The following is a 17,345-nucleotide window of genomic DNA, read 5'->3' as shown; positions in this document are numbered from 1 at the left end:
TGAACTTCTGCGCTATTTCTGCCAAAATTGCAAAACTTAAACGTAATCATAAGAAAATACCAGACAAACACAACTGAGGGATATCCTACAAAATAACTTACCCATTAATATCATCTTTAGAAGTGTCAAGGGCACAAAAGCCAAGGAACGACTAAGAGATTAGTTGAGAATATGGAAATTAAAGACCTTGACAACTAAATGTAATACGCATTTCTGAACTGGGTCTGTTTGCTATAAAGGATATTATTGGGATAATAGAGGAAACTGAAACAGGTTAGAGAACTCAGCAGTGACAATGATCAATACTAAATTCTTGAATTTGATGGTCATGCAGTGGTTCGGTAAGAGAATGTCTTTGATAGAAATACATGCTAGACTATCTGGGGTGATGTCTGGGATGATAAGGCTTCAGAGTGACAACTTATTCTCAAATAGTTTACAGGGGAAAAGTTCTTTGTACTGTACCTGGAAGTGTTTTGTAATGATGAGACTGTTTAAAATAAAAAGTGCATGTGAAAGAAACTTTACAAGATTGAAAAGTATCATCATAATGGTTCAATCTATTTATCTCCCCTGTCCCCTGCTCTACTGCCTCTTCTCTCTCTCATTTCCTTCCCTGTTTTGTTCCTTCCTTCTCCTCCTTCCTCCCCTACCATGTTTTCCTTTTTCCTTCCTTCCTTCTTTTTCTTTCTCAGCATTTTGCTTCTAAAGTTACATACAGAGCTGTTAATTAATTTTCCAGGTGAGTAGAGAAAGATTCTTCATACCAAGAACTGATGGATATTGTAGGTGCATTATAAAAATGATGGCAGCTAAAGCAAATTGCCATTCTAAAAAAAGATTCTAATGATTATGTCCTTACTTATATGCTACCAAATCTCTGTTCACCAGAACTGTTCATTTTTATTAGTTGATACTGTGAAGGTATTAATTGACTAAAGAACAATCATATAACTATTAGAGTATTTAAAAATAATAAGGATGTTTTGCTAAGGTTTATCCCACCTACCTCTGATAATTTAGAAATGAAAAATATGAGAGAAAGTTTTCTGTAAATAATAAACTACAAAAAATTTGAGCAGTTATTTAAAGTCAATCAACAATCAGTATTTAAGTATACAGAAATCTAGTATTAAATATAGCGTATCTCTATCAGATATTCCTAACTCCAAGAACTGCTTATATTCCCAACTCTGATGATCAGTATGAGGCAAATTTTCTCCACATTATGTAATAAGGCAAAGGTAGTTTTTCACCTTTTCACCCTCTGTAACAATCTGGATAGCATTTGGGATGAGTCGAGCAGCTTTCTCCTTGGTTATGAAGGTTATGTTCTTTAAAGCAATAGAAATCTAAACATACAAAAAAATAATGAAAAACCACAAAACAAATTTCTCAGAAACATACACAACACAAAATATCAAGTATGACATCAACCTGGTCCAGAATATTCAGATTAAAAACTTGAAAGAGTTAATAAGCACATGTTTGCATTCTCGGAGGAAAACATGGTGAACAGACATTCTTTCCATCAGTAATTTCCCCCATCAGCTCCTATTATCTAATATTAGGATTAAGTGTTAAAAAGACATGCAATTGTTTATGTTCCATGTTAAAACACACAGAGACACAAACAAAACTCAGTCTGTCACATAAGACATGCTTTTGGCAGCCAAAAAGAGGTGTGTTCAAGCTTTTTTCAACCTGAAATCTCTTTCCCAACTATATTAAATATATACAAATGGAGCTCAATGTATTAAGAAAAATATATCACACACTTATACGACACATAAATAAACGTAGATGTATACAAGTATAGATAAATATATATCAACTTACTTTGAAATCTAAAGTATACTGTTTTTAGGAGCGCTGTATACACATTTCTGTCTATGCAATTATTTATATCAGCAAATCTAATGGAAACATGTGTTACTGTAGTTTCCCATTTGAAGATGTTGCTATAGAAACACAGACAGTTTTCTGAAAGGTAGAGTTGTCCCTGAAGCAAAACGTCCCTCTGAAGAGCACAAGCTTTATGTACATACACAAGAAATAAGGAACAGCTTAGTAACCCTAACCTGTGCCAGCTTCACAAATCTCATACTACTTTACCATGGAAAGCCATCACTTTGCTCATTAAGTTCACTCATTCATTCATCCCTTCTTCCTATACTTTGAGCACCACACACCAGATATTTTTTGCTAGTCACTAGAGTTACCAGACATAAAACTTCCCCTTGTGGAATGCTGTCTAGTGGAGAAGGTATACAATAAACAAATAGAAAAATAAGCCTAACGACCAAAGTGTGGAGAAAGCTGAGAGCGTACAACAAGGAGCATACAGATATGGGCTATGGGGCAGAGAGAATATATATATATATATAGAAAAGTTCTCCAGAAAAAGTGACTTTTAAACTGAAATCTAAAGATCAATTAAGGGTCAGCTGGACCATGAGGGTACAGGATGTGCAAAGGCCCTGTGGTAGAAAGAAACAATACCTTTAAGCAACTTTACAAAGATAGATCTCTTGCTAGAGAAGCTGGAGAAGCTGGATCATGTAAGGTGTCACAGGCCATGGCAGACTGTGGACTTTATGAAAAGCCAAGTGGAAGGAACATAATCAAATGTATGTTATTAAACACCAAATAATTCACACTGTGAGAATGGATTTAGATAAATCATTAGGAAATCCAGGGGGAAACATGGTGGCTCAGACCAAAAGATGGCAGTACTGGAGAAAGAAGTAGTTAGATTCAGAGATATTTAAGGGGTAGTACTGATTGGGGCTTCCCAGATGGCACGAGAGGTAAAGAACCCACTTGCCAGTGCAGGAGACACAAGAAACATGGGTTCAGTCCCTAGGTCAGGAAGATCTCCTGGAGGAGGGCATGATAACCCATTCCTGTATTCGTGCCTGGAGGATCCCACGGACAGAGGAGCCTAGCAGGCTACAGTCTATAGTGTTACCCAAGAGTCAGAGACGACTGAAGCAACTTTGCACACACACATGGATAGGGAATTGGTAACTAATTAGATGTTGGATGAGGCTGAGGGAGGGATGACTCTATAAATTTTATACATTTTAAGGTTAGCTTCAAATTTGGTCCTTTCTAACTCAGCACTAAAATCCAGCAAAATCAAGAGGGCTCTGATAAATGCCTTACTCCCTACCAGTAAGTTAACACCACACCTCTAAGATCAAGACATGGCTCTGTGGCTAATGTAAATAGCATTGCTAAATTATTAATAAGATATAAAGAGCTGCTATGAGGAGATTTAGCTTAATTGATATATTTTTAAATGATATTAAGTGACTAGTAATTTTAGGAAAAAGTTATTGAGATTATGAACCCTAAGATATTTAAATTTGCTTATGTTAAATTTCTAAGCAAATACTAAAAATTTAACAAAGGAACTCGAGTCTTTCACAGTGCTTCCTTCAGCAAAACAGAACTGAGACACCACCAAACCAAAAAAGAAAAAATCCTAGTAAATAATTAAGCAGATTAAGTTACTCATTGACTAGTATGCATCTCTCAAACAGGGATGGGGCTAAAGGTCATCTTGAGGTATTCTGAAACTCTTATCTAACTCTTACCACTGAAACATTTTATTAATTCAGTTCTTCTCAAATATCAGATCAGAAATATGTGGTAGAACAAAGTCCTACTGTATAGCACAGGAAACTCTGCTCAATATAAAGTGGCAGTCTGTGGAAAGGGAGTTTGTGGGGAGAACAGATACATGTATATGTACCGATGAGTCCCTTTGCTGTCCTCCTAAAACTATCACAACATTGTTAATTGGCTTTTGTTTAGTCGCTAAGTTGTATCCAACTCTTTTGCGACTCCATGGACTGCAGCCTGCCAGGCTCCTCTGTCCATGGGATTTCTTAGGCAAGAATACTGGAGGGGTTGCCATGTCCTCCTCCAGAGGATCTTCCCGACCCAGGGATAGAGCCCATGTCTCCAGAACTGCAGTTGGATTCTCTCCAATATAAAACAAAAAGTTCAAAAAAAAATTTTTTTAATTAAAAAAACAGACATACCTGGTAGATTGATCACAATAGATTGCCAGGCCACGCCCCAAGTTTTCGATTAACTACATCTGGGCTTGGGGAAGAGTCTGCACATCTAGCAAGGTCCCAGCTGATGTCAATGTTGCTAGTCGTGGACCACAATTTGAGAACCGCTGCTCTATTTTACCGGAGAAGGCAAGGGCACCCCACTCTAGTACTCTCGCCTGGAAAACCCCATGGACGGAGGAGCCTGGTAGGCTGCAGTCCATGGGGTCGCTAAGAGTCGGATACGACTGAGCGACTTCCCTTTCACTTTTCACTTTCATGCATTGGAGAAGGAAATGGCAACCCACTCAGTGTTCTTGCCTGGAGAATCCCAGGGACGGGGGAGCCTGGTGGGCTGCCATCTATGGGGTCACACACAGTCGAACACGACTAAAGTGACTTAGCAGCAGCAGCAGCTCTATTTTACATTAACTCTATTCAAAGATATGCTAACATTTTAACTGAAGACTATTTGATATAGATTGACAGGTTTTTTTCAGTGTTTTTTAAAAACAATCTCTCTAAAACAGGTATGTTTTATTGTTATAAACTCCTACCTCACTAAAGTTGTTTTTTTTACAAGATGGCTTCCTAGCAATAAGTCCCAGGCAAGATATGGACAAAAAATTTTTTAAAAGCAAAGGGATTTTACCTTTTTTCCTCCCAGTTTCCCTACTGACTACCAAACCTGTACCACGATACTAATCGGCACTTCAGAAGGCAATCTTCTACCTGACTTGAGTTATATTAACAGTCTGATTCATCTACAATTGAATTATGTTTGTCAAAAATTGTTTTATGTACTCATAACTCTGTGTGTGTGTGCTCACTTGTGTCCAACTCTGTGTGATTCCAAGGACTGTAGCCTGCCAGGCTCCTCTGTCCATGGGATTTTCCAGGTAATAGTACTACAGTGGGCTGCCATTTCCTCCTTGAGAGAACCTTCCTGACACAGGAATCAAACCTGCATCTCCTGCCTCTCCTGCATTGCAGATGGATTCTTTATCACTGAGCCATTAGGGAAGTCCCTTTTATAACTTTATCATTGGTTACTGGAAAATTTAAATAAAGTTTAGTAAATTAACCAAGCAGCACAGCTCACTTTGATGCATGTATTAACATCAACTTACTAGTTTTTACAGGATCAATTTCAGCCAAGTGAATGGCTCCAACGCCTAAAGATTTACTTTAATAACTAATATATAACAAAGGATACAGTTGAAATATGCGAAAAGTGTTAACAGGAATACAGATGGAGTGAATCAGCACTATATACTCCCAGAGTAAGCTTGCACAATAAGTCGCACATTCATTTTCAAACGAACAAGATGTACTATTTAATTTTACAGAAGAATTTAGGCATAGCTCTGTAAGGGAGATGATGAGTTAAGAGAATGTGTTTTTTACGCAATAATGGCAGGAAACACACATCCCGAAGTATTCTTTTCTGGCAGCAATTGATTTCAGACACGAGTAGCAGTAAGGGGCAGCTTGCAGCAAGCAGCAGTGAAAGGTAGCTGGAAGCAGGCTCCTAGTTTCCAAGACCAGGAGTCCTAACCACTGGGCCACAGGAGCCAGCAGTTAGGGCTAAGGTCCCTAGTCTTGCCTGCCTAGTCAAGAATGAATTCAGGCAAGGAGGCGGAGAAGAGTAAAGCAAAAAGTTTACTGAAAAAAATTCAGGCAAGGAGGCGGAAAAGAGTAAAGTTTATTGAAAAGTACATGTGGAAAGGTGCGTGGGCTGGCTCAGAGAGAAAGTCCCGCCTTTTGGTTAAGTTTAAATCCTTTATAAAGGGGCAGTCTTCCAGGTCTTCCCTCAGGCCAATCACCTTGCTTTGTCCCACCTGGTTAACTTGTCTCAGGACCCTCCCTGGGGTGTACACGTCAGGACCCTCCCTGGGGTGTACATGTCAGGACCCTCCCTGGGGTGTACACATCAGGACCCTCCCTGGGGTGTACACGCACACCCTAGCCAAGATGGATCTCGAAGTGAATGAGGATGAGCATGACTCATGGCCTCAAATTAACCTCTGACTTTTTACTCCAAGGAGCCTTTCTGCTCCTGTGTAGTGTCTTCCTAATCAGACAGGGTTTTGTCCTTTCTTTGTCCTTGGCATGATTATTCCCTTGAGTTAAGAGACAAAGACCGGCTATTTACTCTGTTTCTATTAGTTGTAAATTCCTCAGCTGAAGCCCACCTATCTCTTATCTCAAGAAATGAAAGCAGAAGGGCGGCTGATTATAAATTTCCAACCTGAAGCCCATCTATCTCCTACCTCACAATCATCTTTGGGAGTCCAAGAAAGTTGATATTGCTTAAGTAAGACTCATTTTTAGGATTGCTTTCTATCATAATTTTGTACATAAACTACAAAAGATAACCATTTGCATTTTTTTATACTTTACATTGCTGTTTTTTTTGTTGTTGTTGTTGTTGTTCCTTTGCTTTTTACCTGAGCAAACTGTAAGGGCAGATGCAAACTGAAAAAGAAAAAATTAATTTTCTCTGGTTGAAAAAAAAACAGAAAGAGATCCCCTCCTCTCTTTAGAGCATTTTCCTTGGAAAGCTTGTAAATTCTTTCTCTGCACCTGTGAGATATGAATCTTTTTAAAAGCAAAATAAGCCTCTTGCCAGTTTTATAACCCTGATGTTTCCTCCAGGACCTGGGAGCCACCTCTTTCAAACAACAGGGATGATAAGACCCCATCTCCTAGTTTCTTCGAGTGGGTAATTTCCATGGGTGCCTTGATTCAAGTTGCAAACTAACTCCTGTCTTTAAGAAGTGAGTTTATTTTTCCTTTGGATAAAGCCAATTAGCTAAAAGAGCTGACCCAATTACCAGATGAATTTAGGATAAACTGATATGACATATGGTGCTGTCAAGTCCTCTAACTCGAGGGCTAGTTATTACTTATCTTTAGAATATGTGTAATGGCTGTATCTGCCTGCCTACATAAAAAAGAGGAGATTTCTTTCTGCCTTCACAATCTCTTTTGCAGATTGCTTGTGATGTCCATCACACTCTAATTTAATGCTTATTCAGTAATAAAACCAAGTGTTTTCTTTCTCTTTTACTTTTGCAGAGAGGTTTTCTGGGTGGGTAGGATATTTTGTTTATAATTATATTTCTCCAGTGCAACATTTTCTAGGGTAAAAAATCTACCTTGTTCATTCATTTAATCAGAGACATTAAAAAATGTTTTGAGCAATGGCGTCACTATAAAAAGTATACGTCCTCCCAAGAGAATACATTCAAGGGAACAGTCATATTTAGAAGTGTGAACAAACCTAGTCCACGGAACTTCTGGTCTAAGTTGACATGAGTGTCTAGGTCTGTTCCTTTTGCAATGCTGAGGGGTAGACAGAATGGGTACACTGGTCGACTAGAAGTTTTGATTAAATTTTAAGAGACAGAAAGTGGACACTAATGGATAAGCCACAGTGTGGAGAAATTCTCAGCTCAAAAAATACGCAAGAGAAGGTTGAAGCTATGCCACTCCAGAGAGACTCCACACTGAGAATCACAAAGAGTGACAGCTAGAACAGGGACCAATATCAGGTAACTGGTGAGCTCTCTATGGTAGAGAGGTCAGCCACACTTACCCACATCTTCCAACACAGTGGAGTCTTGTATCTTTGCAGCCTCATCATCATTTGGTGTTGTCCACTGTTTTAGTGCTTAATTTTAGCAATTCTATTAGATATGTCATTTATTTAATTGTGGTTTTAATCTGTATTTTCCTATGATAGTGTGCAATTTTTCATATGCTTATTTGCCATCCACATATCTCCTTTGGTAAAGAATCTGCCCTTTTTTTTTCTTCTCATTAAACTTTTTTTAATGGGTCTCAAATTCTGTGACAGATTTTTGGTCAAGTCATTTTCATTAAAAAGTACTGATTTTACAAACAAATAACTTAAACTGCCACACACAAAACATATGGACCACAAAAACATTCTCCTTTCCTTCTGAAGGTTTTACAATGCATTGTTGTCATTAACCAGTCTTTTACTACTAAACTGAAATGGCCAATTGAGATAAACAGTTCTGAGACCATTCTTCCAACACTGATTAATACTGGGATGGCAGGTATTGGGGATAACATTCATTTAGCCTTCTGAGCTTTCTGGGCAGACTTGGTGACCTTGCCAGCTCCAGCTGCCTTCTTGTCCACTGCTCTGATGACACCCACAGCAACTGTCTGTCTCATGTCACGCACAGCAAAACAGCCCTGGGGAGGATAGTCAGAGAAGCTCTCGACACACATAGGCTTGCCAGGAACCATATCAACGATGGCAGCGTCACCAGATTTCAAGAATTTTTTTCCCAGAACGACGATCAATCTTCAGCTCAGCAAACTTGCAAGCAACGTGAGCTGTGTGACAGTCCAGCACAGGTGCATGTCCAGCACTGATCTGGCCTGGATGGTTCCAAATAATCACCTGAGCTGTGAAGCCAGCTGCTTCCATTGGTGAGGCACTTTTGCTGTCACCAGCCACATTGTCATGACAAACATCTTTGACAGACACGTTCTTGACATTGAAGCCCACGTTGTCCCCAGGAAGGGCTTCACTCAGTGCTTCACGGTGCATTTCTACAGACTTCACTTCAGTTGTTACATTGACTGGAGCAAAGGTGACCACCATGCCAGGTTTGAGAACACCAGTCTCCACACGACCCACAGGGACAGTACCAATACCACCAATTTTATAGACATCCTGGAGGGGCAAACGCAACGGTTTGTCAGTTGGGTGAGTTGGTGGCAGGATGCAATCCAGAGCTTCAAGCAGGGTGGTTCCCCTGGCAGTGCCGTCCTTACGGGTGACTTTCCATCCCTTGAACCATGGCGGGTTAGCACTTGGCTCCGGCATGTTAGCACTTGGCTCCAGCATGTTGTCACCATTCCAGCCAGAAATTGGCACAAACGCTACTGTGTCGGGGCTGTAGCCAATTTTCTTAATGTAGGTGCTGACTTCCTTAACAATTTCCTCGTATCTCTTCTGGCTGTAGGGTGGAATCCATTCTGTTAACTCCAGCAATTAGTCGTTTCACACCCAGGGTGTAAGCCAGAAGGGCATGCTCACGGGTCTGCCCATTCTTGGAGATACCGGCTTCAAATTCACCAACACCAGCAGCAACAATCAGGACAGCACAGTCAGCCTGGGACGTGCCTGTTTTTGATGAAGTCTCTGTGTCCTGGGGCATCAATGATGGTAACATAGTACTTGCTGGTCTCAAATTTCCACAGGGAGATATCAATGGTGATACCACGCTCACATTCAGCTTTCAGTATGTCCAAGACCCAGGCATACTTGAAGGAGCCCTTTTCCATCTCGGCAGCCTCCTTCTCGAACTTTTCAATTGTTCTTGTCGACCCCGCTACATTTGTAGATCAGATGGCCAGTCATAGTAGACTTCCCTGAGTCTATGTGCCCAATGACAACAATGTTGATGTGGGTCTTTTCCTCTCCCATTTTTGCTTAGGTTTAATGGTGGTTTTCATGACACCTGTGTCCTGGCGGCAAACCCGTTGTGAAAAAGCTAATCTGCCCATTTTTTAATAGGGTTGTTTGTGTTCTTACTGTTAACTTTTAAGAATAGTTTCTACTGTGGATAGATGTGTTATGTTTGTTTCTTTAATCAGATATGAGATTTACAACTATTTTCTTCCTGTTTGTGTCTTATATTTTCACCCTCTAAAATGTATCTTTTGCATAGCAAAAGATTTTAATTTTGATAAAGTACAACTTATTGATTCTTTATTGTATGAATCATGCTATTGGTGTTACATCTAAAGATTCATCATCAAATTCAAACAGAGATTTCCTCTAGTAGAAAAACCCAGATGTTTTCTTCTACAAATTCTACAGTTTTATATTTAGTTCTGTGATCCATTTTGAGGTAATTTCTGTAAATAGTGAGTTTTCCTTCAAGTTTCATTCATTTTTCTGCATATGGACATCTAATTGTTCCAGTACCATTTGTTGAAGATTAACTTTCTCCATTAAATTATTTCTGCATTTGCACCTTTGTCAAAAATGAGTTCACAATATTTGTTATGAATTTATATCTGAGCTATTTTCTGTTCCATTTATCTAAATGCCTATCCTTGGCAAATCTCAAACTGTCTTGATTACTATAGATTCATAGTAAGCCTTGAAATTGAGTAATGTATGTCTTCCAGCTTTGTTCTTCTTTTTCAGAATTATTTTGGCTATTCTAAATCCTTTGTTTTTTCCATACAAATTTTAAAATCAGTTTGTCTATTTCCTCATCTATGGAAAAGTATTCTGGGATTTTTTCATTTGAGAGAACTGAGACCTCAACAATATTGAGTCTTCCAATCTGTAAACATTTATTTATACTTCTTTTGTTACTGTGTTACATTTGTTAGCATATAGAGCCTACATGTTTGTTAGATTTATACCTACATACGAAGAATTGATGCTTTTGAACTGTGGTGTTGGAGAAGACTCTTGAGAGTCCCATGAACTGCAAGGAGATCCAACCAATCCATTCTGAAGGAGATCAGCCCTGGGATTTCTTTGGAAGGAATGATGCTAAAGCTGAAACTCCAGTACTTTGGCCACCTCATGCGAAGAGTTGACTCATTGGAAAAGACTCTGATGCTGGGAGGGATTGGGGGCAGGAGGAGAAGGGGACGACAGAGGATGAGACAGCTGGATGGCATCACGGACTCAATGGACGTGAGTCTGAGTGAACTCCAGAAGTTGGTGATGGATAGGGAGGCCTGGCGTGCTGCGATTCATGAGGTCGCAAAGAGTCGGACACGACTGAGTGACTGAACTGAACTGAACTTCATTATTGGGAAGTTCTGATGTAAATGTTATTTTTAAAATTTTAATTCCAGTTGTTCTCTGCTAGTGTATATAAATGTTTCTTTTAGCTTCAAATGATTTTCAATTCTGTTAATGTTGTTATTTATTCGCTAAGTCATGTCCAACTCTTTTCTGACACTATGGACTGTAGCCTGCCAAGCTCCTCTGTCCATGGGATTTCCCAGGCAAGAACACTGGAGTGGTTCCCGTTTCCTTCTCCAGGGGATCTTCCCGACCCAGGGATAAAATCTGCATTTCCTTCATTGGCAGGCAGATTCTTTACCACCGAGACACCACTAAATTCACTCATTAAATCTAGAAATTTTTGTAGATTATCTGAGATTTTCTAAATGAATAATCATGTCTATTGGCAATACAGTTAGTTTCTATTTCCTATTCTCCTAATGTATATGCCTTTTATTTCAAGTCTACTGCACTTATTGCACTTAAACTTCTAGCAAAATGTTGAGTCATACCTAAATGGTGCAGTGGTTTTCCCTACATTCTTCAATTTAAGTCTGAATTTGGCAATACGGAGTTCATGATCTGAGCCACAGTCAGCTCCCGGTCTTGTTTTTGCTGACTGTATAGAGCTTCTCCATCTTTGGCTGCAAAGAATATAGTCAATATGATTTTGGTGTCGACCATCTGGTGATGTCCATGTGTAGAATCTTCTCTTGTGTTGTTGGAAGAGGGTGTTTGCTATGACCAGTGCGTTCTCTTGGCAAAACTTTATTAGCCTTTGGCCTGCTTCATTCTGTATTCCCAGGCCAAATGTGCCTGTTACCCCAGGTGTTTCTTGACTTCCTACTTTTGCATTCCAGTCCCCTATAATGAAAAGGACATCTTTTGCAGATGTTAGTTCTAAAAGGTCTTGTAGGTCTTCATAGAACTGTTCAACTTCAGCTTCTTCAGCATTATTGGTTGGGACCTAGACTTGGATTACCATGATATTGAATGGTTTGCCTTGGAAACAAACAGAGATCATTCTGTCATTTTTGAGACTGCATCCAAGTACTACATTTCAGACTCTTTTGTTGACCATGATGGCTACTCCATTTCTTCTAAGGGATTCCTGCCCACAGCAGTAGATATAATGGTCATCTGAGTTAAATTCACCCATTCCAGTCCATTTTAGTTCACTGATTCCTAGAATGTCGATGTTCACTCTTGCCATCTCCTGTTTGACCACTTCCTATTTGCCTTGATTCATGGACCTGACATTCCAGGTTCCTATGCAATATTGCTCTTTACAGCATCAGACCTTGCTTCCATCACCAGTCACATCCACAACCGGGTATTATTTTTGTTTTAGCTCATCCGTTCATTCTTTCTGGAGTTATTTCTCCACTGATCTCCAGTAGCATATTGGGCACCTACCAACCTGGGGAGTTCCTCTTTCAGTATCCTATCCTTTTGCCTTTTCATACCGTTCATGGGGTTCTCAAGGCAAGAATACTGAAGTGGTTTGCCATTCCCTTCTCCAGTGGGACCACATTCTGTCAGACCTCTCCACCAAGACCTACCTGTCCTGGGTGGCCCCACATGGCATGGCTTAGTTTCATTGAGTTAGACAAGGCTGTGGTCCATGTGATCAGATTGGCTAGTTTACTGTGATTATGGTTTCAGTGTGTCTGCCCTCTGACACCCTCTCACAACACCTACCATCTTACTTGGGTACACCACCCTTATGGCAGAGAGTGAAGAGGAACTAAAAAGCCTCTAGATGAAAGTAAAAGAGGAGAGTGAAAAAGTTGGCTTAAAGCTCAACATTCAGAAAAAGAAGATCATGGCATCTGGTCCCATCACTTCATGGGAAATAGATGGGGAAACAGTGCAAACAGTGTCAGACTTTATTTTTTGGGGCTCCAAAATCACTGCAGATGGTGAATGCAGCCATGAAATTAAAAGACGTTTACTCCTTGGAAGAAAAGTTATGTCCAACCTAGATAGTATATTCAAAAGTAGAGACATTACTTTGCCAACTAAGGTCCATCTAGTCAAGGCTGTGGTTTTTCCTGTGGTCATGTATGGATGTGAGAGTTGTACTGTGAAGAAGGCTGAGCATCAAAGAATTGATGCTTTTGAACTGTGGTGTTGGAGAAGACTCTTGAGAGTCCCTTGGACTGCATGGTGGTTCAACCAGTCCATCCTAAAGGAGATCAGTTCTGGGTGTTCATTGGAAGGACTGATGCTAAAGCTGAAACTCCAGTACTTTGGCCACCTCATGCGAAGAGTTGACTCATTGGAAAGACTCTGATGCTGGGAGGGTTTAGGGGCAGGAGGAAAAGGGGATGACGGAGGATGAGATGGCTGCATGGCATCACCTACTCTATGGACATGAGTTTGAGTGAACTCTGGGAGTTGGTGATGGACAGGGAGGCCTGGCGTGCTGCGATTCATGGGGTCGCAAAGAGTCGGACACGACTGAGTGACTGAACAGAACTGAACTGAAAATGTTGAGTAAGAATAGTGAGAGAAGACATTTTTTACCTAGTTTCTAATTTTAGGTGGAAGGCATTCAGTCTCTCATCATTAAGTACAATGTTAGTTGGAGGTTTTTCATAGTTTCTTCTAAGGAAGTAGAATAAGTTCTATTTCTAACTTGCTGAGAGATTTATTATGAAAGAATGTTGAATTCTGTCAAATACTTTTTCTGCATCTATTGAGATGATTATATGGTTTTTCATATTTGGTCTAAGATGATAAAATATATTGATTGATTTTTCTTTTTTTTAACATGCTGAACCAGCCATGCATTCCTGGAATGAACCTCACTTGGTCATAATCCATAATCTGTTTTATAAATTGCTGAATCTTATATGCTAATATTTTGTTTCAACTCTTTATTTCTATGTTCATGACAGATATTAGTCTTTTCCTAGAATGTTTCTGTCTGGTTTTGGTATTTTGGTACTACTAATCTCATAAAATGAGTTGGGAAGTGATCCTTCTTATTTTCTGGAAGGAATGATACTATTTCTTACATAAGTAGTTGATAGAATTCACCACTGACACAGTCTACATTGAGTTTTCTTTTTATCGAAGGTTCTTAACTACAAATTCAATTTCTTTAATAGGTATAGAGCTATTCCAGCTATATGTTTCTTCTTGTGTGAGGTTTGGTAGTTTGTGTTTTTCAAGAAATTGGTCTATTTTATCTAAATTATTGTATTATGGGCATAGAGTTGTTCACAGTATTTCTTTATTATCCTTTTAATATTCAGGGGATCAGCAGTGATGAACCCTCTCCACTGCTGATATTGGTAATACATGTTACCTATCATTTCTCTTGGTTAACCAGATTCTCAGCATATCAATTTTATCAATTTTTTCAGAGAACCAGCTTTGGCTTCATTGATTTTCTCTACTTTTTCCTCTGTTTTCAATTTCCTTAATTTATGCTCTAGTCTGTATCATTTCTTTCCCTTTGGTAGCTTTAGGTTTAATTTCCTCTTCTTTTATAGATTTATTAGGTATAACCTTAGTTATTGATTCTACTTTCTTTTCATTTTTTAAAATGTTCATTTAACACTGTACATTTCTTCTATATAGTTACTTTAGATCAACTTCACAAATTGTTATTTTCACTTAGCTCAACTGTATTTCACACTGTTAAACTATTATGATTCTTAACAACTCTATATCCCAAAATACTGTGATACTACTTTCTTCTGGATCTTCACACATTATTTGACCTTTCCTTCTAAATTTGAGTTTTACTGGATTTTCTTCTACCGATGCCATGATTCTTTTGTTAGTGTTACCTTAACTCAATGTTATCCGTGGTTGAGCTCATCTATTCTGCTGATTTTAAGTGACACTGATAATTCATTTACTCACTCATTTCTCAATCCATCAACCATCCATTCAATCACTGAGTACCCATTATTATATGTCAAATACTGACCTTTGTACTAGAGTTACAATAGCAAATAATATAGATAAAAGTCAAAGTGTAATCACAGTCATGTCTGACTCTTCGTGACCCCATGGGCTGTAGCTCACCAGGCTCCTCTATCCATAGAATTCTCCAGGCAAGAATACTGGAGTGGGTTGCTGGGCCCTCCTCCAGGGTTTCTTCCCGACCCAGGGGTTTAACCTCTTATGTCTCCTGCATTAGCAGGTGGGTTCTTTACCACTTGTGCCACCTGGGAAGCCCAATAATATAAATAGTTCAGTTCAGTCGCTCAGTTGTATCCGACTCTTTGTGATCCCATGGACTGCAGCACACCAGGCTTCCCTGTCCATCACCAACTCCTGGAGCTTGCTCAAACTCATGTCCATCGAGTCAGTGATGCCATCCAACCATCTCATCCTCTGTTGTCCCCTTCCCCTCCTGCCTTGATCTTTCCCAGCATCAGGGTCTTTTCCAATGAGTCAGTTCTTCCCATCAGGTGGCCAAAGTATTGGAGTTTCACCTTCAGCATCAGTTCTTCCAATGAATATTCAGGACTGATTTCCTTTAGGATTGACTGGTTTGATCTCCTTGCAGTCCAAGGGACTCTGAGGATTGTGAAGGACAATACAAGAGTACATACTAGAGGTATCTATCCAGAGGTGATAGTTACAATAACACTGGTCACCAACCACAGTGCTGGATCAGGACCTTTCTCTATCAGATATAAAACCTTTCATTGCTGGATTATGGAAAGGCCCTGGGAATCCTACAAGAGAAGCCAGGAGAGCTAAGGTATGAGGAGTCACTTGGTGGGGGCTCAGTATTTCCACATTTTAACTACTACTACTACTGTAACTCTGGTAAGCAGTAGATGAATATAAGAGCTGTACCAGCCCAGTCAAACTTACAGTAAAGGCATGCCTAAATGAGAAATATAAACAAAATATATATGCAAATAGACATAATACATTTATATATATTTTAAAATATATAAAAAATAGACAACCAGGTATAGAAGAGGGAAAACAATTCTAGGTAAAATGAAGTAAAAAAGCCCCAAAACAAAAGGAAATGACATATATAAGGAAAACTGACTTCAAAAAAGACTAGGGATTGAAGGGAACTTGATAAAGAGAGATGAGAGGATAATTAACATATACAAAAGGCCACACAGAAAGGCAGTCAACTTTATTCTAAGGTCACTGGAATACCATTCATAAAGGGTTTTAAACTGATCAGATGTGCATCTTAGAAAAACCACTATACCTATAGCCCTGAATGGAATGAAGCCATGTAAGACTAGGAGAGAGATCAGTTAGGAAACTGTGGTGCACACTAAATCTTTATTTCCAGATAATATTTCTGTAGCTTGCTAAAACTGTTCATATAACCTGAATCATAGTGATTTGTTTATATATGATGTTTTTCCACTGGACTCCAAGTTCTTCAGAAACATCATGGTCTTTGGCACAGACTAAGTACTAAGAAATATTAACTGAACTAACCTATAAAAGTGTGAAACTGTGGATTTGAAATGTCAGTGAGTCGTTTTTTAAAATTAAAGGTTAAAGGTTCTCTGTTTCAGAAAACAGTGATCCAATATGTGGTTAAATCTAAGAAGTTAAAGTCATTTGTACAGAATGATCCCAATTATATATTTTAATTTGTATCAGTTCAGTTCAGTTCAGTCTCTCAGTCATGGCTGACTCTTTGTGACCCCATGAACTGCAGCACACCAGGTCTCCATGTCCATCACCAACTCCCGAAGCTTGTTCAAACTCATGTCCATAGAATTGGTGATGCCACCCAACCGTCTCATCCTCTCGTCCTTCTCCTGCCTTCAATATTTCCCAGCATCAGGGTCTTTTCCAAGGAGTCATTTCTTCATATCAGGTGGCCAAAGTATTGGAGTTTCAGCTTCAGCATCAGTCCTTGCAATAAATTTTCAGGACTGATTTCCTTTAGGATGGACCCATCTAGAGGGATGGTCCTTTGGATGGGTCTCTGGTTAATTTGTATAGGTATGTAATTTTGGTTAATATTTTGCCCATATTTGTCAGTATATATATGTGCTTTTTAAAAAATTTACAATTTTTGTATTTTTCCTCACTGCTATAATAAACCTGTTCATTGTATAAAACTTGGAATATACAGACATTTACAAAGTAGAAATCTAAAACCACCTATAATTGTACTATCCAGATACAGTGTCAATGACACACATAACTATACAACTTTATTTTATCATCTGATGACAGATGATAAGAGGCTGTTTATCTTGAAAAACAGTTTCGGCTGAGCATAAAGGCTTAAATATTCTATTAATATTATCACTCAACTCTATTTTGATGAGGTAGTAAAAGAGTTTTTGTACCTTCTTGACTTTTTCTATTTTTTACCTGCTATCAGCTTCTCTGTATCAGGCAGATGTGGGAACTGTCTTTTACTCTTCATTCCTGTCTTTATAGGTGGAACTTGAAATCTGCAACAATAAAAAATTATTTTTATGTTTAATTATAATCATCACTAAATGAGCTGA

General features: G+C 39.0%; 1 protein-coding gene and 1 pseudogene across 2 annotated transcripts in view; both read right to left on the bottom strand.

Annotated features, from left to right (window-relative positions):
- The window catches only part of GRAMD1C (GRAM domain containing 1C), a 98,831-nt gene that overhangs the window by 58,354 nt on the left and 23,132 nt on the right, over positions 1–17,345 (bottom strand). For both annotated transcript variants that reach the window (XM_068965036.1, XM_068965014.1), the window contains exon 3: positions 17,206–17,288. The gene's annotated coding sequence lies outside the window, so the exon portion shown is untranslated. The remainder of the gene's footprint in view (positions 1–17,205; positions 17,289–17,345) is intronic.
- Positions 8,172–9,540, bottom strand: LOC138089193 (elongation factor 1-alpha 1 pseudogene; annotated as a pseudogene).

Source organism: Capricornis sumatraensis, chromosome 1 (genome assembly GCF_032405125.1).
Source record: "Capricornis sumatraensis isolate serow.1 chromosome 1, serow.2, whole genome shotgun sequence".
In the NCBI taxonomy this organism is placed as follows: domain Eukaryota; kingdom Metazoa; phylum Chordata; class Mammalia; order Artiodactyla; family Bovidae; genus Capricornis; species Capricornis sumatraensis.
The sequence above is the reverse complement of the archived record's forward strand: the minus strand, read 5'-3'. Positions and strand labels throughout refer to the sequence as shown.